This window comes from Dromiciops gliroides, chromosome 6 (genome assembly GCF_019393635.1).
Source record: "Dromiciops gliroides isolate mDroGli1 chromosome 6, mDroGli1.pri, whole genome shotgun sequence".
NCBI lineage: Eukaryota > Metazoa > Chordata > Mammalia > Microbiotheria > Microbiotheriidae > Dromiciops > Dromiciops gliroides.
In genome coordinates this window covers 265341317-265364168 of record NC_057866.1, presented here as the reverse complement: position 1 = coordinate 265364168, position 22852 = coordinate 265341317, and the positions used below count along the sequence as shown (strand labels likewise).

The 22852-nt window shown below is 42.4% G+C and overlaps 1 pseudogene; it reads right to left on the bottom strand.

The window, feature by feature from the left end:
• Positions 1–2813: 2813 nt before the first annotated feature.
• Positions 2814–22852, bottom strand: part of LOC122732290 — a 160164-nt pseudogene continuing 140125 nt past the window's right edge.

The following is a 22852-nucleotide window of genomic DNA, read 5'->3' as shown; positions in this document are numbered from 1 at the left end:
CTTTCATATTATATAACATTGCAGTCCTTTTTCATTCTATTAGAAATGAACCATATTTTGGTTCAAGAAGCTAACACACACACACACACACACACACACACACACACACAAAGGAATCTAACAAAAATATTCCAAGGGTGAGGTGCTGTGTTGTTTTGTTTGGTTTTGTGTTTTTTTGGTTTGTTAATTTTAGGTGTTGCTCATCCACATGATTTGTAATTTTTTGATTAAATTTACATGGCTTTAACAGGTCAAAAATTAAATACCACCAAGGAAAAAACATCGATGTCAGTTGGAATGGTTCTTAAGCTCAAAAGGGTCAATAACTTCCTTTTAACAAAAGGTATGCTTGGCATTCAGTAAATTAACATACTGACTTTATTTCCAGGAGCCCTATTTTTGCAGGGCTTGGACATGAATTTGTCATTCTCATCTGGTCTAGACAAAGGCTTCTTAAACTTTTTCCACTTGACCCCTTCTTGCCTCAGAAATTGGCCTGCAACCCCGGGGTATATAGGCATATAAGATAGGTATACATATAACTTTTTAAAACTGTTACCAATTTTTTGCAACCCCCACATTCAATTATGTGACTGCATATGGGGTCTCAAAACAGTTTAAGAAGCCAGGGTCTAGAGCAAGACAAATGGGTATTGTAAACTTATCCATACCTTGTTCTATAATCAGTTAAGAGTATTTGAAAGCTGAAAAATAAAACTAGGTTGGGTTCACACAGAGGAGAAGAAAGCTAAAGCATCTTTTAGATAGAAAGAAACAAAGAACCTGAGAAAAAGAATCATAGGGTGATTTTATAATTCTGGAAAATCAAACTAAAACTTTCAAATCTTCAGTCAACAGCACAATTGAAGGTTTCCTTGTCGGGTTTTACAGTCAGCTTCAGTAAACATCTAAACATCAGCCACTCCTGCTACTTTCAGCTGACATGCTGAATGGGTGCAACTGTTCCACTTAGCTCTCACTTCTGCCCTACTACCATTCCCAGAATGAAAAAATAGACTTGGTAGGAGTTCCATGTCTTTAAAGAGAGAAGATCTGATGTGTGTTCCTTTAAGTATTACTAGTACTGTTCTTAACAGTACCATGGGAAATAGAAGTGTGAATCCTACTATAAAGATAATGCAGAAGATTCACTGAACTAAATGTGGGAAGAATTGGGGGTAGGGGGAGCTTTAGAAGACAGGAACAAGAAAAAGCAGGAAGTGGGACACATTTTCGCCAACATAAGTAAGTGACTATTTGGTCCATTTCATAAGCTTCCAAAAATTAAAAGGAAATTTTATCTCGTTTTTTGTTTTAGGTTTTTTTTTGGGGGGGGGGGGGTTGGTGAGGTAATTGGGGTTAAGTGGCTTGCCCAGAGTCACACAGCTAGTAAGTGTCAAGGGTCTGAGACTGGATTTGAACTCAGGTCCTCCTGAATCAAGGGCCGGTACTCTATCCACTGTACCACCTAGCTGCCCAGAAAATTTTATCTTAAAGCAATGTCCAAGGGGGGGAAATCATTCTTGCCTTCTCAGAAGGTAGAGCTAATATAAATTCTAAAAAACCAAGCCTCATAAAACTTTTCAACATCTCCTAGTTTCAGAAACATGAGTTACCAAATGCACTGGCTTAAGATCTAGTTTACCATAAAGAAACAAGGCACAGCCCTTCAAGGTAAATGACTGACCAAAGCACTCCTGATTGGTGTGAAAAGGGTTACAGCTATCCAGAGGTATAAAAATTACATACAATTAAGTTCTTAGAAATTCCATACACTTATACAGCACAAAAAATGAGATACACCTTTAGCAGTTAAAATTGCTCAACTTAACATGAATGCCAATCAACTGGAAAAACTACCATGAAGTTATTGCAATAAAAATCTGTGAAAAAATAAACTAAGGCACAAAGTTCTGTGCATGATCAATTTATTAGCAAGACTAGTAATTTCCAATAAAAGGGATCCAAGGCCCCTCAATAGCCAAGGATCCATCTACCAACTAGAGCAGTTCTTTCATCTAGTTGGGTACATAAGGTAACAGGAGTGATCCAGTGATGTCAAACTAAACTATAATTGGTCACAAAGAGATGAAAGGTGGGCTTTGCTTGGCTTGAGTCAGAGGGGTGATTCCCATAGGCCAACAAATACAGAGTTGACTCCCAGCCCCTGTAAAGTCTTATGGTAGGCAAACATCCGATGTTCAGGTTGATTGATCTTCCCTTCCCCTTCTTCCCTTTCAAAAACTTACAGATTTTGAGTCTCCATGGTCAGGCTATGGCCCATAGGAATAGGGAAGTTAAACCCTTTCAAACTCTATCACTGAGGCCTATACAATCAAGGGCAAATTTGATGCACATTGACACACTAATTAGGTACAATTCGTTTTGTTTTGTTTTTTTTAGTGAGGCAATAGGGGTTAAGTGACTTGCCCAGGGTCACACAGCTAGTAAGTGTTAAGTGTCTGAGGCTGGATTTGAACTCAGATACTCCTGACTCCAGGGCCAGTGCTCTATCCACTGCACCATCTAGCTGCCCCAGGTACAATTCTCAATCAAAAATTGTTAATACAAAATAAAGTGGAGTATCAATTTTCAATTTCACAAGGTCTTGCAAGATAGCAATCTTCATCCTGGCAACAGCTGATTTCCTTAGGGAATAGTGATCTCAGCTCAGGAAATGTATCTGACTAAATAGGATGAACTTGAGTCAAATCTCCAGGTCTCAGCCTCATTCCACATGAGCAATAAGCAATGGCAGGGAGCAGTTCCCAGAGGGGATGGAGTGATTGGCTCTTGTTGGAGAAAGGAGTTTGTCAGTTTTCCATTAGGCTTGTGGCTTCATTCTGGCTGCTGGTAGTATTGGCCAGCTTGGGGTTCAACAGGTACTCCTGTTCATAGTGTCCATTCTCAGAAGCCTCATGAAGATTCATTTCATTTGCTTCCTTTTTACTTCTCTTCTGTTCAATGATCTGCTGGAGTTGATGCACAGCATAATCTGGCTTGGTAGACAGAAGGCCAGGTGGTACCTCAATGCCAAGGATATCAGATACCATGTATGGACGCAGCCAGCCAACCAACGGGTGCTGCCTGGGCTATAGTGGGTTTGCTTGTGATAGAAAAGAAGCCCATCCACCTCAAAAGGAAAGTCACTGAACAAGGCCTTGCACAGATTCTCAGTGGTAAATGGGAAATTAAATGGATTAAGATCCTCCCAGTCCCTGCTCTTCTGCTAACTTTAAATGCATCCAGTAGAACCTAAAATCGGTCTGGCCGTCATAGACAGGGTGTCCCCTCCAGCACATCACATCTAGAACATAGTAGGGCTGGTTCAGGTCACTGTAGATGCAATCCAGAATGGTGTAGTCCTTCCCTGTGGCTGAGAGGTGCTGATGGCCCCCAGGAAGAAGAGAAGGAAATCTGTTGACACAGTAACTGCTCTTGGTGTATGCTGCAGTGGATCCCCTGGAGACCACGATGAGCAACCTTTTCCCCACGGGACACACCCCCAAGATGCACTCGTGCTCCAGATCCGCAGGGGGGGTCAATCAGCCACTTGGACAGCATCAACTGGTTGGCCTTGGCAGCTTCCTGCCGAGGTCTATGTCCATCCCTTCCTCCTCCTCCTCCTCCTCCTCCACGTCTTGTTCACTGTCCATGCCTGTCCAATCATCCTTGGCCAGCCTCCGGACATGGTTCACGTAATCCAGTCGCCTGGACTTCTGAAGCTGCAGGAGGCGACGTCACCTTTCGCCCTGCTCCAAGCAGCTGTATTTGGACTTGTATTCGAGGGTGCGGGGTCGCCGGGCTCTTCAGGTCTTGGGAGACAGAGAAGCTGCTCGCCGGGGCCTGGCTCAGCGCCTCCACGACCCGCGGTGACGGGAGCAGGGGAGCACGGGGCAGGGTGCGCTCCAGGGAAGCAACCCAAGCCGCTCCCGAGGTTCAAATGCAGCCACTTCCGGGGGCCACCCAACTATGTCTGCTTCCCCAGGAGGCGAGGCCGACCTGCCACGTGACTCTGCAGTCCCTCCCCCCTGCCTTCTGTCACGCCCTATCCCCACCCCTTCACCGCCCCTGGGGGTTTTGGCTTTTGTTTTTGTTTTAAATATTTTACACTTCTCAAAAACTCACATTTGTTCAAAATGAATTTTGAAAATAAGTCCACTTCTTACAAACAGTTCCCTGGCACCCCTAGACCAGGAAGCAAAAACTCATGTGACTAAATCCCAAGGCTGAGATGTGTGAACCTGCCACTTAATGAAGCACTTCCTTGGTTAGTGGGTGGAGAGCTGGCCTGGAGGCTGAGGACCTGAGTTCAGGTCATGCCTGTGACCCCTAAATTCCCTAACTCTCCAGTGTTCCCATCAAGATGGCAGCCTATTTATTTGTCCGTGCTTCATGCATGATACTGTGCTAGTGTTAGCCATCTTCAACATTATTATTAAAAACAGACTTCTTTTATTTATTATTTATTTTCAACATTTTCTTTTAAAATTTTGAGTTCCAAATTATCTCCCTCCCTCTCCCTTTTCCCCAGCCACTGGGAAGGCAGGCAATATGATATCAATTATATATGTGAAATCATGCAAAACATATTCCCCCATTAGCCATATTGCAAAAAGTAAACAAAATAAAAATGAGAGAAGTGTACTTCAGTTTGCATTAAAAGCTCATCCATTCCCTCTCTGGAGATGCATAGCATTTCTTCATCATGAGTCCTTAGAACTTGTCTTTGATCATTGTATTGATCCGAGTAGCCAAGTCAAAAACAAGAAGGTAGAAATAGATAAGGTAGAAAAGAAGGCTAACAATTTTTTTTTTTTGGTGAGGCAATTGGGGTTAAGTGACTTGCCCAGGGTCACACAGCTAGTAGTGTTAAGTGTCTGAGGTCGGATTTGAACTCAGGTCCTCCTGAATCCAGGGCCGGTGCTCTATCCACTGTACCACCTAGCTGCCCCAAGGCTGACAATTATTATAAAAGGTTTGCTCCTGCTGTGATGCCCAAGCTGAGCCTTGAAGGTCAATATGTTAAAAATAAGAGTCAGAGGAGAGAAGGCACTTCAGGCACAGGACAAAGAGATCAAGACATCAAGTTTGTGCCCCATGCCAAGCTCAGACTCAGATTTTGATCACAAGAAAATCTCCAGTTTCTCATTTCTCCTTCTTTTAGGGGGTTCTTCCTTTTTCTCATCCAATAGAATTTTCAGAATCAAGTATCTCCTCGCTATTATTAATTAGTAAATTCCAATTGTCACCAGCGGGGCTGTCGATGTTTTTTGTTTGTTTGGTTGGTTTTTTTGTCTTTTTGCAGGGCAATGAGGGTTAAGTAACTTGCCCAGGGTCACACAGCTAGTAAGTGTCAAGTGTCTGAAGCCGGATTTGAACTCAGGTCCTCCTGAATCCAGAGCCAGTGCTTTATCCACTGCGCCACCTAGCTGCCCCTTAGCAGGGCTGTTGATATTGATGAAGATTTACCTCAGTGACAGTCTAGAGCCTGTTAAGTATCTGATTTCGCCCTTTCCCAGATCTGAGGGAGTGCTCTTCTAAAGTCATTCTCCAACCAAGAGCATGACAAACCATCTGGCACCAAAGGTTTAGATTACTTGGCAAAGCCAATACCTAAGAGAACAGATGGCCATGTCTGAACATCTTGGCCACAGAAATTCACTTCTGGCCACTGCTGAAACTGGGGTCTTTAAAATCAATCCATCAAAAAAAAAAAAAAAAGAGCCGAGGCTGATCAATCTGTCAAGACAAAACAGCCGCCTTAGGAACAGCAAGTGTCTTCAATAAGTAAGATGCTTAGCATTTCTTGTCGAAACCTTTCCAACTTGCTCATCATGAGCTTTTCAACAATTTCCCATTCGGGGCCGGCAACCTGTGTCAGCCCCTGAGATAATGAAGCAACGAGCTTATGTCCAAGTACAAATGGATTTCTGTCATCCAGACATTGTCCAGTAGATAGAGAGGAACGTGCAGCTCTGAACAACCACCTGGGATCTAATCCTTACTGACAGTAAAATACAGCCAAAGTCTTTCCCACACGGCTTTGAAGGTTCTGTGTGTGTCCCCCAGGGAATGGGGGGAAATATGCGAGCCCTGATGTTACTCACATCTGCAGCATGTCATATTAAATTAGCAGCAGCATACTTTCCTGTGGGGTTCCAAAAAGTTTTCATATATGTGCAGAAAATACTGAGGTTTAAAAACAAAATGACAAGATTGAACCACGGCAAAGAGGGAGGAAAATGTCTCTGATAGCTTGGCATTTTGGTACGACAGATCTCGAGTGAATGGCAAATCCTTGGGTGCTTAAGGAGAATGATAACAACAATAATAACTAATATTCACATGGTGCTCTGAGGTTTACAAAACTTTACAATTATTATCCCAATTGATCCTCTCAACAACCCTGGGAGGTAGGTGCTATGATTATCCCCAGAGGAAATGGAGACATATAAAGGTTAAGCCTAGGCTCACACAGCTAGGATGTATCTGAGGCTAGATTTGAACTCTGATCTTCCTGACTTCAGGCCCAGTTCTCTATCCACTGTACCACCTTGCTACCTTTTTATAATATTTTTTAACTAGAATTGTTTATTCAAGGTGACACCCTCATCCCCCCCCCCAACTTGGTGCTTCAGACAAGACTGAGGATTAAGCGTGTATGGAGGTAGACTGGGGTAGCGATGCTGACATGGAATTTCACTGCTTTAAGGACCCGTATACTAGCAACTCATGAAACTAGTTTCAGAGAATTCCCTAAGACAACAAGCGTTAACTGAAGGTCACCGGCATTTTACAACAGAGTCAGGGTTTATAACCAGCTCATAATAACTTTAAGGCTGTCTCTGTCTACTACTGCACTCAGACTCAAAATCAAAGAATCTAAGTTTTTTATATAATAGGGGATTGGCTGGTTCAAGAGTTATTAATCTTTTTGGGAGGGGTCGGGACCACTTTAGCAGTCTGATGAAGCCCATGGACTCCTTCTCAGAATAATATTTTAAAGGCACAAAATAAATTGAAGGAAATGCAACATTTCCATTAGAAGTTAGTGAGGGTGGAGCGGCTAGGTGGCGCAGTGGATAAAGCACCGGCCCTGGATTCAGGAGTACCTGAGTTCAAATCTGGCCTCAGACACTTGATACTTACTAGCTGTGTGACCCTGGGCAAGTCACTTAACCCCCATTGCCCCAAAAAAAAAAAAAAAAAGATCAATATTCACTATATGGGGGGCAGCTAGATGGCACAGTGGTTAAAGCACCGGCCCTGAATTCAGGAGTACCTGAGTTCAAATCCGGCCTCAGACACTTGACACTTACTAGCTGTGTGACCCTGGGCAAGTCACTTAACCCCCATTGCCTGCAAAAAAAAAAAAAAAAAAAAAAAAAAGAGGTTAGTGAGGGGGGCAGCTAGGTGGTGCAGTGGATAAAGCACTGGCCCTGGATTCAGGAGGACCTGAGTTCAAATTCGGCCTCAGACACTTTACACTTACTAGCTGTGTGACCCTAGGCAAGTCACTTAACCCTCATTGTCCTGTTTAAAAAAAAAAAAAAAAGAAGTTAATGAGAATAAAGATTGTATTTTTCCCCAATCAGTGGATTGTTGGATGCCAGATTATGAACCCCTGATGTCGTCCAACCCTTGTATTATAAACATGAAAAAAACTGAGACCAACACAAATTAAATTACTTCTCTAGGGTCACATAAGTGTTAAGTGACAAGCTGAAATCAGAACCCAGGTCTTCTTATTACATTAAAAAAAATAGCATTTAATGATTGCATTTTGCCCTTATCCACTATTTTCTGAAACTACATTTCAGCTGCTTATAAGTCACCTGATTTTGGAAAAGTAACAAGCTTCCTCCCCCTCCCAAAAGTCCCCAAATTAAGGAGTGTCATAAAACTAACACCTCTCCCTCTCACTTCAATATCTCTTGATACCCTCCATCAATGAGAAACCAGATGTCTCAATCTCTATAATCCTGTTTTTCCAGTTTTTAATTGCTCCAGATCGTATATTAATATCCCTGGTTTATTGAGAGCCTTGGACCCAGTTTGTTTTGTAACATGCATTGCTAAATAAATTGTTTGTCTGGATATAACTCTGACTTTGAGTCCAAGGCTCCATCAACAACAACAATAATAATGGTTAATACTTCTATATCACTTTAAGACTAACAAATAACTATATATATATATATATATATATATAGTTATATATATATGTTCTCATTTGATCCTCACAACAAAAGAGACACTTTTATTATTATTTCCATTTAACAGATGAAGAAATCGAAACTCAATGTATATTAAGTAAATGTGTGAGGCAGGATTTGAACTCAGTTCTTCCCCGCTCCAATTTCAGCACTCTATCTGCTACACAACTAAGATCAGCCAAAAATAGAAAAAAAGAATCCTATTAAGGTGATACTTTCATTCTCAAAATAAAGTTCAAAAAAAAGAAAGAAAGAAAAAAACAAAATAAATTTCCCATCCATCTTTGCCTAGGACACAAGTCAGGAACCATTCAGCTCAATATGGACATGAGATGCACAGAGAGAGGATGGAAGGTTTAATAATGTTCTCCAAATTCTAAGTTGGTGCCAGTCCTTCCCTCTCCTTCCCTTCTTTCTTTTCTACTGATTTCAAGGGATTGTTTTAAAGAAAGTGTTTCAGAAACCTTGAAGCTCTGTGCAAATGTGACTCACCATTATGGTCATTATTTTCTCTTCTATTCCTGAATAGCAACACCTTTTTATTTTATTTATTGGGGGGTAGGGGGGTTTTGTTTGTATTCCCAGGGCTTAGCACAGTACCTGGCACATAATAGATGCTTAATAAATGATAGTTGACTGACAGGTCAAGAAGATCAGAATGGGAAGGAAGGAAGGAAGGAAGGAAGGAAGGAAGGAAGGAAGGAAGGAAGGAAGGAAGGAAGGAAGGAAGGAAGGAAGGGAGGGAGGGAGGGAGGGAGGGAGGAAGGGAGGAAGGAAGGAAGGAAGGAAGGAAGGAAGGAAGGAAGGAAGGAAGGAAGGAAGGAAGGAAGGAAGGAAGGAAGGAAGGAAGGAAGGAAGGAAGGAAGGAAGGGAGGAAGGGAGGAAGGGAGGAAGGGAGGGAGGGAGGAAGGGAGGGAGGGAGGGAGGGAGGGAGGAAGGAAGGAAGGAAGGAAGGAAGGAAGGAAGGAAGGAAGGAAGGAAGGAAGGAAGGAAGGAAGGAAGGAAGGAGGGAAGGAAGGAAGGAAGGAAGGAAGGAAGGAAGGAAGGAAGGAAGGAAGGAAGGAAGGAAGGAAGGAAGGAAGGAAGGAAGGAAGGAAGGAAGGAAAGAAGGAAGCCATGGAAAGGGAAAACCTTGATTCTTCCAATACAAAGAAAAACATGGCTAAAGCTTCTTCATAATTTCTTTTGGGGCCTGTGGAAGTGGCCCACACATGAGACTGAAAAGAGCATCATGCACTTAGGGGAAGTCAGCAAACCAAGAAGTGAAGTGGAAAACACACTGGTCTAAAAATTAGAAAACTCCTGTTTGTATCCTGACCCTGCCAGGTTCTAACTGAGTGACCTAGGACAAGTCACTTTACTTTTTCCATTGTTTCCCTGACATGTATGAGAAGGAGGGTGGACTAGATGGTCTCAAATGTTCCTTCCAGCTCTAACTCTCTGTGGGTGCCTATCAGAGAGCAGGTCTTAGGACATTTTTTTTAAGTGAGGCAATTGGGGTTAAGTGACTTGCCCAGGGTCACACAGCTAGTAAGTGTTAAGTGTCTGAGGCCGGATTTGAACTCAGGTACTCCTGACTCCAGGGCGGTGCTCTATCTACCGCACCAAGGACATTTATTTTTAACCTAGTCCAACACAGCAAACACTTATTAAGCACCTATTCTACGCCAAGCACTTAGAGCTAACATTTATATAGCACTTTAAAGTGTACTGAGTGTTTTACAAATACTATCTCGTTTGATCCTCTCCATAACCTGGGAGCTAAGTGTGATTATTGTCCCATTTTTAAGATGAGTAAACTGAGGCAGACAGAGGTTAAGTAATTTGTAAGAATCTGAGTTAGGATTTGAACTCAAATCCTTCTGACTCCAAGGCCATTCCTCCATCCTCTACCCCACCTACCTGCCTCCTTAGGGAAACAAAAGCAAAAATGAAAAAAGACTGTCCTCAAGGAACTTCCATTCAACTGGACCAGAGAGAGAAACTATGTCCCCACACAAGAGAGAACAAAGTCAAAGCACTTTTGACTTCTGGTAGCCCCCCAAAATTATTTTTCTCTCAATTCTGGAAATGATGTAAATGCACAGAATCATAGATGTAGAGAGAGGTGAGACTTCAGCGTTCTAGTCCAGCCCCCTCATTTCAGAGGCGAGGGAATTGGGGCTCAAAAAGTTACATTGACTTGCCCAGGGTCACACAAGTAGTAAATGACAAAGTTCAGATTTGAACTCACATCCTCTCATGCCAGATTTCACTGCACCTTCCACCACAGCCTGATGTTTCCCTCAGGTTGATCTTACACAAGTGAGCTATTCCTGTTTGAGAAAGCAAAACAGATGAATAGTTTTACAAGTTTGAGGCAATAATTAAAGAAAAAATAATAAATATTTTTCTTGGTCATCCCAGCCTTCTCCTTCGAGATTACATCCCAGGGGCAGCTAGGTGGCAAAGTGGATAGAGCACCGGCCCTGGAGTCAGGAGGACCTGAATTCAAATCCAGCTTCAGACACTTGACACTTACTAGCTGTGTGACCCTGGGCAAGTCACTTAACCCCAATTGCCTCACAAAAAAAAAAAAAAAGAATCATTCACCAATTATAAAGGTGGCACATTGGCCAGAGTGCTGAACTTGGAATGGGGAAAATCTGAGTTCAAATTCTACTTCAAAGATTTACCCTGGCACAAATCACTTTGCCACAATTTCCTCACTTATAAAAGGAGTCCACAATATCACGTCCCTCATGAGGCTGTTGTGAGGATCGAGTGGAGTAACATGTTTTTCCGACTTTAAAGTGCTACATGTAGCTTTCATCATTATTATTGGTGCCATTGGCCAACAATGAGGCAGCACCAAGTCAGGGTCCTGAGAGGAGCAAGATATATGGTCTCGTCATTGGACTTGCCACGTCACTTGGCTGAAGTGCCAACAGCAGTGGGGAGGATTCAAGTTCAGACGAGCAAAGTGCATCTGGCCTCTGCCCCTCCCTGCTCTATCTGTGGCCTACCTTGGTCTCCAAATGATTTGGCTCTGTCTGGTAGGCCTGGATCCTGGGAACAAAATGGGACTGAAGCTGGACCCTCCCCGGTGGTCATAGAGAGTCACCTCGCCCAAGTTTCCACCAGTATCTTCCAACAGATCCCTTTTCTCGTCTCTGCTCTTCGCTTTGCCGTCACCCTTTTCATTTTTCTTTCATTTGGTCGCTTCGGGAGGAGTTTATAACAGGATCACCAAAAAAAAATGCTTTTACCTTAAAAATCCAAAAAGCAAAATAACATATAATTTGGGGATATTTTGCTTAACTCAATAATTGCTTCCACGTTTTCTGGCTCTCTCTGTCCAGTGTCAAACTGTTTTGATTATTAGCTGATGAAAATAAGGTAACTTTTACCCCACTCCATACTGCTCAGCAGCTTTCCCTTAATAAGGCTTATGTCCTCTGATATCATGGTTCATGAGCCCTGCTTAGCCAGCTAATTCGTATGCTTCAAGTTCCTGACTTTCCTGTGGAAATAGCTTCGCTCTACTCCCAGAAACCACTTGGTTCCATTGGCAGGCATGCTATCCTCCAGGATCGGAAGACCACCAGGACTGCACAGAATTCAGGGGGATTTCCCCATCTGCTTGCCCAAAGAAGAATCCAGACACAAAAAGAATTGATTCTGTCTTCCTTTTCCTTTGTTTGAACTACATGGTGCTCAGCACCAGGGTTATCTCCTGGCCTCAGAAATTGGCTTTAACCAGAACCATAACTAAGAATTCTGACTTGAGGGGCAAATACAGTAGGGAGGTAGCCAGGTAGATTGTGCAGAGGACAACCTCCCTGATCTGACTCAGGCAGAGACAAGAAAGGTTAGGCTCTTGTACACCAGAGGGCAAGGGGGAAATGGACCAGAGAACCTCATGGTAGGGAGGGGAGAGGGGTCCAAATTTGGCGACCTGGTACAAAGTGCTAGTGGCCCCACCCTAGTTCTGACTCTGACTTTATACAAAAGTTCATTAGATCAAAGACCTAGAGCTAAAAGAGACCTCAGAAGTGCAACCAGGTAGCCCAGTGACAATTAGATGGCACTGGATCAGGTCAAGCTGACCAGAGATCAAAATAATGTCTCACACACTTATTAGTTGTGTGACCCTGGGCAAGTCACTTATCCTCTGCCTGAGAATAATAATAGCCCCTAACTCACAGGGATGTCATGAGGATCCAATAAAATCATATCTATAATGAACCTTTTTTAAAAGTGCTATATAAATTTTATAAATACTATATATACTATATATAGGGCAGCTAGGTGGCACAGTAGTTAAAATACTGGGCCTGGAATCAGGAAGGTTCCTCTTCCTGAGTTCAAATTGGACCTCAGACACTTGACACTTACTAGCTGTGTGATCCTAGGCCAGTCACTTAACCCTGTGTGCCTCAGTTTCTTCATCTGTAAAATGAGCTGGATAAGGAAGGAAAGGGCAAACCACTCCAATACCTCTGCCAAGAATATCCAAAAGGGGTCACAAAGAGTTGAATATGACTGGAAACAACTAAATGATAACAAAATTATTATTATTAAGTCCAAGCCACTCATTCTAGAGATGTCTCAGAAAAGGTTCAGGAAATTGTCCAACATCACAGAGGTGCTATGTGGCAGAGCTGGGATCAAGTAAGCCCAGTAAGACCAGTTTGGAAGCACATGGGTCTTTACAATTCCTCTACAGATCCTCAGACTCTTGGATTAAATCTGAGGTTCTGCTTGGTGTGAAAAAAAGGGAATGGACTTGAAGTCAGAAACTCAACTCCTTATGTAGCAGTAGACAAGTTGTTTCAACTCTCTATAGAACTCTGTTTCAGTAGGGAGGAAAATGCTTTGCAGAATATGAAGTCCCTTGCACTAAAGAGTCTCATTATAAGAACAAGTTTGGTGGTGTGATTTTTGACTAAAAAGAAAATGCTAGGCAAAGCTCTCAATTTCTTAAGGCATACACCTTAGAAAAAAGGTATTTTCTACTTTTATCTAGGACCCTTGCCTGAGCCTGGGATGATAGATGGCTCATCCCTGAGCAGAGGTATAACTAGGTGAGGCAAGGCAAGCAGAACTTTGACTCAGGTGCCAATTTATTTTTTTTAGGGCAATGAGGGTTAAGTGACTTGCCCAGGGTCACACAGCTAGTAAGTGTCAAGTGTCTGAGGCCGGATTTGAACTCAGGTCCTCCTGAATCCAGGGCCAGTGCTTTGTACTTTATCCACCGCGTCACCTAGCTCCCCCTACTAATATGGATTCTTAAGGCTCCATTGCCCTTCTGCCATGTCAGAGCCTTCTAGGTCCATCCCAGTGCAGACCTACACTTCCACTGCTGGACATAAAGCAGGCTAATCTCTGAAAGAGCAGAGGGCAAAATCTACTGGGCAGAGATGTAATTGAGATTGGGTGACCAGGGCACTGCCCCAGAGACCTGGCTTTAGTGGGCACTAAATTGCCATCCTAAAACAGAAGAAACATTAGAGCTTCGCATCTAGCTAGAAATAAAAATGAGTTAAAGAAGGAAGCTGCCTGATGAACTCTCCCCCCTCCTAGGCCAAACTCTAGGTGAGCTCCCCTAGAGTCTACTCTGGCCCTGCTCCCTCCTCTCCCCAGAGGGACCTCCTCAGTGGTCATCTTTCTTTTTGAATGATATTTTATCAATATCATGTTTTACATCTTATAAATTTACTCCTATGCCCCTTTCCCTCTCCCTCCCAGGGAATCATCCCTTATAACAAATAATTTTTAAAGGAAAAATGGCAGGGGGAGGAGGACCCTAGAAGTCCTATCTCCTCCTCCCCCCTTTCTTCCTTCCAATGAAGTGGCTTCCAAAAATGGATTCCATAGGGGCAGGTAGGTGGTGCAGTGGATAGAGCACCGGCCCTGGATTTAGGAGGACCTGAGTTCAAATCTGACCTCAGATACTTGACACTTACTAGCTGTGTGACCCTGGGCAAGTCGCTTAACCCCAATTGCCTCATAAAAAAAAATGGATTCCATGAAGGAAATAATATAAGGATGTGGAATATTGGGAGTAGGAGCAAAAAGAGGTAGAGGGGAAGGAAATCATAGCAGGAAGAGGTTTCAGTGATCTGGGGAGAGGAGGTGAGAAGAAAATAAGCAACACCAACTTCCAATAAGTCTAAATGCAAACGTCACTCTAAATCTGGCCAAATTAAGCCTCATTTTTCAAATAATAAAATCACAAATAGGTTCATAGGTTTAGAGTTGGAAGAGACCTTAAAGGCTATTTTTTTTTTTTAGTGAGGCAATTGGAGTTAAGTGACTTGCCCAGGGTCACACAGCTAGTAAGTGTTAAGTGTCTGAGGCCGGATTTGAACTCAGGTCCTCCTGACTCCAGGGCCGGTGCTCTATCCACTGTGCCACCTACCTGCCCCTTAAAGGCTATTTTTAAAAGCAGCTAGGTGGTGCAGTAGATAGAGCACCAGGCCTGGAGACAGGTAGACCTAAGTTCAGATTTGACCTCAGACAAAAATCAAAAACAAAAGCAAACAAAAACAAATTTGACCTCAGAGACTTACTAGCTGTGTGACCTTGGACAAGTCACTTAACCTCGGTTTGCCTCAGTCTCCTCAACTCTAAAATAAGGATAATAACAGGAGCTACTTTGCAGGGTTGTTGTAAGGATCCAATGAGATAATATTCACAAAGTAGTTAGTACAGTGCCTGGCACATAGTAGGCACTATATAAATGTTTATTCCCATCCAGGACAACTCCTTTATCTTACATATGAAGAAACTGAGGTTAAGTGATTTGCCCAGGATCATATAGCTAACATATGTTTGAGGCAGGATTTGAACTCAGTTTCCTGCCCTCAAAGCTCTATCAATCAATGTATATGTGTGTGTGTGTGTGTGTGTGTGTGTGTGTGTATGGTAATCTTATAACTCACCTAGGCCATGTGGACCAAATGCCTCACTTTACAGATGAGGAAACTGAGAACCATACAAACAAACCATTAAAGGTTACTCAAAAAAAAAAAAAAAAAAAAAGGTTACTCAAATTCTAAGTGGCAGAATCAGTATTTGAACCCAGGTTTTTTTTACTTCAATAATAACAGTGATGGGCAGCTAGATGGCGCAGTGGATAAAGCACCAGCCCTGGAGTCAGGAGGACCTGAGTTCAAATCCAGCCTCAGACACTTAACACTTACTAGCTGTGTGACCCTGGGTAAGTCACTTAACCCCAATTGCCTCACTAAAAAAATAATAATAATAATAATAACAGTGATGATGATAATGATGATAGCAACAATTAATAACAATAAAAAGAACAAGGACTAAATGTGTGATTTCACTGGTTTAGGGAATTAATGCATGAAGAAATTCCCTCCAAGAATGAAGGTCAACACTCTTCAGTAACAATTTTAGAGAGCTACCAAGAACAGTGTTGTCAAACAATTAGAAATAGGGCCTGCTGAACCGGACATATAACTTTATAAATACTATATATATAGGTGGCACTGCAGAGGATAGGGCGCCAGGCCTGGAGTCAGGAAGACTTATCTTCCTGAGTTCAAATCCAGCTTTGGACACTGCCCAGCTGTGTGACCCTGGGTAAGTCACTTAACCCTGTTTGCCTCAGTTTCCTTATCTGTCAAATGAGCTAGAGAAGGAAATGGCAAGCTTACTCCAGTATCTCTGCCAAGAAAACCCCAAATGGGGTTTACAAAGTGTCAGACACAACTGAAACAACCCAACAACAACAACAACCACAAGCCACACACAAGGATTTCTCAGAACACATATTGATTTAGTTTTAAAATGCAATGTTATCTATTTTTAATTGTATTTTTATTTATTTTGTTAAATATTTCCCAATTACATTTTAATTTTATTTGGGCTACACTCAGGAGTGCTGTGGTCCAGCAACATGTTTGATACCTCTGGTCTAGAGTATTGAGAAATAAAGTGACTCTTCCAGGGTCTCCCAGCTGGGAAGTATCTGAGGCAGCCAAGCTATTTGAGGCTTCATAGCCAGCTCCTTACCCACAGTCATGGCTGTCTCAGTAATAAAAACAGCTAACATTTAGCTAGCTCATTAAGATATGCAAAAATCTTTACACCTCTTGTCCCACTCGGCAGATTAGATGCGGATGGACTAGCCATTGAGTCTCTGTTTTTTGGTTTGTTTCAGTGCCTCAGTTTTGAAATTATTCTAAAAACAGGCCTATCTCCCTTTCCCCAAATACTTAGGTATGCTCTGGAAGTTGAGTCGATTATTGAGAATTTCTCTTCCTGTTTTGCTCAGAATTGTTCAAAGAGCTCAGCATACCAGACTTGCCCTTAAAAGTGGGCTCTTTCTCCACTTCCCTGAAAATTACTCAGTTGTGTGTGAGGAATTGGAAGGGATTAGAAGGAAACCACAAGGCATCGTTCTCTTCTGGCTATTATTATTATTTGGCAATAGAACTCATGCCTGCAATATTTATTTCCGAAAAGTTCAAAACCCATCTTGTGTGCGCTACATAATTATCATATTGCCTATTATATTTTTTACTACCTCCTCAGGGGAGATTCACTCTTTCAGTTTGGTTCCCAGATGGCAGAAATCCCTGGGCTTTATTCTACATGATGCTTTAAAAAAAAAAAAAATCCCCCAAGTAATGGATGGATGGATGTGACATGCATCCAGACAGCCAACAACCTTCCTTGCAAGGCAAGTCCTCAGCCCTATCGCAAATAGGACCAGTCAGAAATCATCTAGCTTTGGACTCTATGAGTTTGGTATCAATGTCCAAACTTCTGTCTTCAATATTCTTAGAATTCTTGAGCCAGTTTATTATCGCTTCCCTGGTGAGAACATGGGGTGATACTGCCACCTACTGACACAATCTTATTAATCTAAAAAACGAAAAGGGTCTTCTTATAGCAATGTCGAAATCCAACAAATTCCTGTGTTAGAGCACACCATGGCAGTCCTCACTTAGAGACAAAGTAAGTGACCTCCAATGTGGTGAGATCTGAAGTTTGCTCCAGCCTGCCTCCAAAATATCTTCTCAGTCCTTTTGCCTAGTCACCTGCTTTCCCCTCCTACCAAACCTAAATTTCTAGTTCAACAAGCATTTATTAAGCACCTACTGTGTACAACACCCATATTAGATATTTGGAATACAAAACCAAAATGAAACAATTCCTGCCCTCAAGGAACTTATATTCTGCTGAAGAGGAAATAACATGTACAAAGAAAAGTGTGTGTGTGGGTATATATATATATACACACATATATGTGTGTGTACATATACATACACATATATACATATATGAAGTACATATTCTGTATATATATATATGAAGTACATATTCTTTACATATACATATATGAAGTACATATTCTGTATATATACATATATGAAGTACATATTATATATATATACATACGTACATAAATATGCCTACATATAGAGACAGCAGATGGCAGAAGAGAGAAAACCAGCTCTTAACAATAACAGCAACAATAACAATCACAATAATGTAGCACCTTCTCCTTCTGGTGACCCTTCTCCAACTCCCACTTGCTTTGATGGGCTGGGTCCCATAGGCAGGCTGACTACTCCCCTGGGGGTCTAGGAATAACCCTAAGAAGCTGGGGTTTCTAATATGGTAGATCCTGAGCTTTCCATCTATCAATCAATACAAATTTATTAAGTGCCTACTATGTGGCAGACACTGTGCTATCGCTGGAGATATAGGAGACAAAACTTGGCTTTTTAGCTCGGACACCTCTTCTGGGTTCCAGACCTGTATCTCCCACTCACTGCCCACAATAAAAGAATCTCCATCTTGATGTTCCTTAGGCAATTCAGACACAACATGTCCAAAATTGAGCTGGTTTGAAAATGATGCTGGATTTAGAGTCAAAGGTCATGGATCTGAATCCTAGCTCTGGCCCATAACACCCACATGACCTTGAAGAAATCCCTTAACTTCTTTGTTCTGTTTCCTCAGCTATAAAATGAGCGCAAGGTGATTACATTCAAGGGGCAGGGAGGGGAACAATATGCAAACAACTATATAGAAAAGAAGATGAGAGAGAGAGAGAGAGAGAGAGAGAGAGAGAGAGAGAGAGAGAGAGAGAGAGAGAGAGAGAGAGATGATAAATAGATAGATAGATAATAAATAGGAAATAATTAACATTGGAAAATGTGTTCCTCATTTTCAATCAAGCATTAGAGCTCAATTAGCTTTTGGCAATGGATTTACTGAAAAGGTATAAGAACAGTAGTTAGAAAATAATCTCCACAACTCAGGGTACATTACACACACACACACACACACACACTACTCCCACATCCCTGGGAAGAGTGGCCTGAAACTTCCAATGCAATGGTCATGAGGCAGGGACCATGTGTGGTCAAGGCAGACCACCCAACTTCTGGCCACAGAAGTTTTTTTCTTCCTTTGTGAAGTCCCCATGAGGTTCCCCTTAAGTATAACTTTTTAATGAACTCAGAAGCTAAGAGTCTACAGCTGGCACTTCTCTCAATCATCAGGAGTCACCATCCCCGAAGTTGTCACCACATCTCAGTCTGTGGGTGCTTCCCTTGACATCAGCCACTACCATTCCAGTGGCTTCTGCTGCTGACTGGAATTGCCCACCTGGGCACTTTCTTATCACAATACTCATTCATGCAAAACCAAGAAAGAATAAGCAAGGGGGACAGGGGAGTCTGTGTGTGCTCACAGACACATGGCAACTGGGTGGAAGAGAGAGCTGACCCCACCCCCAGTAGTTCACGGTAGTTTTACTTCACTTGCTACCAGAAATGAAATATATATATATATATATATATATATATATATAAAATTTTTTTTGAGGGATCAGCATAAGCCCTTTTGCATACACATTTGGTTCTGGCTCAGCACCTCCTGGGTCATCGGTTCTAATGTGTCCAATTATAACACCTTTGGCCATAACACTGTACCCCTCAATCACTCATGACCAGACACCAAGTTCCATGCGTTGGTTTGGCACCACTTAAGGAATATCTGCTTGAGCTCTGTCTAATTCTCCGGGATGGACAAATCAGAGCATGTTGTAAAGACTAGGGCCCCATTGACCAATTCTCCCATTACAATAATACAAAGTTATTTGTGGGAATTGTCATGGGGGAAATAAGTGGTGGGGGTCCTTAAGTATTCCTCTGTAAAGAATTACAACTCACATACACCCTGATTAAAGATAACAGAACAATTTTATTCAGTCCAAGGGGAACTGGCCAGGAGAAAAGTTTAGACCTTTTCCCTCTCTGAACCAGAGGAAGAACAACAATTTTATAGAGGGTAGGTGGGGTGATGACCTGAAAATGGAAAGTTCCTTTTTGGGGTGAGGTGGGGAAAGCTTGAATGAGGAATGATGGTCCTGACTTCTGGAGTTATCTCTGTCCCTGGAGCTGCTCAAAGTAGTAGCCACACCTAATAGACTGATCTCCCCTTACTTCCTAGGTATGTCAGTCCTTTAGTTTTGCTTCCCAAGGAGAAATCTTCTGAGTTATCCTAATGTCCTAATTTAGCCCCATGTCAGGATGATATAGTGGGCAGAGAGCACCAAGAAACAGGGAGATCAACATAGGCCTCATGGAGAAGGTGACACCTTAGCTGAGACTTGAAGGGACCCAGGAATTACAAGAGTCAGAGATGAAGATCATACATCTAGATGTTGAAGGAAAACTTCCTGATTTTATAATTGAAAAAACTGAGATCAAAAAGGTTCAGTATTGGTGGGGCAGCTAGGTGGAGCAGTGGATAGAGCACCAGCCCTGGAGTCAGGAGGACCTGAGTTCAAATCCGGCCTCAGACACTTAACACTTACTAGCTGTGTGACCCTGGGCAAGTCACTTAACCCCAATTGCCTCACCAAAAATAAATGAATAAATAAATAAAGATTCAGTGACTTCTTCCAGGTCCCACAGGTGTAATACGTCAGAAGTAGGATTCAGATCCGGTTCTATATCTATCACATTCAGCACTGTTTCCACTCTGCTTAAAGCAGCTCAATTTGGGGCACATTGTGTATGCATTACCAAAGGAATGTCAGTATGGAGATTCTTGCATCTTAAGCAACAGGCCTTGCTTATCTGGAGCTCAGAAGGAAGGTCAGGGCTAGAGTTATTCATTTAAAAGTTACTCACATAGAAGTGATGGCTGAAGTGAAGGGCATGAATGATTGCCCAAAGAGATAGTGCTGGAGTGAGAGGAGAGGAGACCTACAGACAGAATCTTGGGAAAATGCTCCTTCAGGTATTGAGATAAGGATAAAAATCATCACAGAAGATAGGAGAGTGGTTAGGTAGATGATAGAGCATGCTACCCACTGGTTCAAATCTCACCTGAGACACTTACTAGCTACGTGACCCTGGGCAAGTCACTCAGCCCCAATTGCCTTTAACATCCAGGGCCATCTCTAGTTGTCCTGATCTATATCATGCCACTGGACCCAGATAGCTCTGGAGGAGAGAGTGAGGCTAGTGACGGTGCACAGCCCTCCCTCACTTACATCCAATTCAGTGAAAGTAAACCCTGATGTCATGGTCCTCTTCAAGAATGAAGGACAAACAACAATGACACAGAAGGGATGCGCTCTGGTTCAGGAACACATTTTTTGGAGTAGGCCAGTGTAGGAATTTGTTTTGTTTCACTATACATATTTTTACAACTGAAAGAGGGGTTGCCAGGTGAGACTTCAGCAAAAGCTGGAGTTTTTTATAATCTAGAGGTCAGAAGACATTGCCCATCCTATAAAATGTCAGAGTCTTGATTAGCTCAACTGCTCAGGAAGAGAAGTGAGACAGTGAACTTACCTTCGGGACAAACCCTGTATTCATAGTTTTCCCCCAACAACTCATCTAATATAATATCCCCCAAAGATAATGGCCACCAAACTGAGAACTAAAACTGACCACTATTAAGATAAGGTGTTGGGGCAGCTAGGTGGCACAGTGGATAAAGCACCGGCCCTGGATTCAGGAGGACCTGAGTTCAAATCTGGCCTCAGACACTTGACACTTACTGTGTGACCCTGAGCAAGTCACTTAACCTTCATTGCTTTGCCAAAAAAAAAAAAAAAGATAAGGTGTCAGTGCCTTGACAAAAGGAGGGGCTTTTGAGTTAGGAAGACTTGTCAAATAGGAGAGAGAATAATTCCACTCCCTCAGAGTTAAGATTCCAAGGGAATCCAAAGAAAGGAGTCTCTGCAGATGCTAAGCTAAGGGTCACTTCCTTACCTTAAAGAACATGGTAACACTCCTTGTTAAGAAGCACAGTACCACCCAGCCAACTGGAGGCAGAAAAGAACACTACTTCTCATTGACAATCAAGCCCTGGGAATTCAGAAGGTTGGCCACCCTTTTGGGGACCCAACCTGCCAAGGCCAGTGTGAGTTGGGTGAGTGAACCTCAGGGTATTATGCAAGAGCTTTCTTTTTTTAATTATTTTGGGGAAGAGGTAGGAAGGAAAGAAGATAGAGAACAGGTCCTCCTCCCACAAAAAAAAAATAATAATGAATGAGAAGAGAAGGCCAGAAGGAATCCCAAATAAGCAAAACAGATTTGAAAGCTACATGGTGAATTTATTATGTACTTTTTTTAAAGCGAGCTCTACATAAGAGAAATTTGCAATTTCACGTACAATCCTCTCCTTCTGTTCCACATGTATGTGGTAATGCTCATTTTATTTGATGTTTGTGAAGTTCAGAATCAAAAAAAAAAAGAGAGAGAGAGAGATAAATGTGGATAATACCTTTCCAGAAGTCCCAGGGGATCATTTAGGTGCCTGGCCCAAGGATAACCTAAAATTAAAAGCCCAGGGAAAAGATTATGAGAGTCCTTCCCAGGCACACTGCAAAGTGCCCCTTTTCCAAGGACCTGTCCCCAGCCTACAGCACCAAGTGCCTGAACTTCAGTTGTATTGCATACCTCTTTTACTTCTCCCATTTACTTGGGGGGCGGGGGAGGGTCTTTCTCCAATTCGCTTTCCAGCCTTGCTTTTCAAGTTTACCAAAAACCACACACAACTCCTCTGGCTAAAGGCCACAAAGAAGTTAGAGAAAGTAGAAACTGAGTTGTCCAGGCACCCCACACCTTCTACTCATCACATCGATATTCCCTTTCATTTTATCTTTTCTTTTAACTTTATAGGCATCTTTTTTTCTTGCATTGTCTTAATTTCTGGATGATTCTTCCCTTTTACAGTACACAGAGAAACTTCTAATAAAGAATAAGCTAGAACTGGCCAAACTAACCATAACCAGCACATTGAGAGAATCTGAATGGGTATTCAGTACTCCACACCCAAAGTCCCCCACTTCTGTGAAGAAAGAAAGGAGGTACATTTTCTCAACTCTTCTCTAGGGCCATGCTCTAAATACTGCACTACATAAATCATAGTTATCATCTTTATCTTCATCATCCTCACCATCATCATCAATTGTTCTTTCCTTATGGTGTTCCCTGTTGTTTCCTACTGAGAGAAAGGATCATTAATAACCAATTATGGGGGGGCAGCTAGGTGGCGCAGTGGATAAAATGACGGCCTTGGATTCAGGAGGACCTGAGTTCAAGTCCGGCATCAGACACTTGATACTTACTAGCTGTGTGACCCTG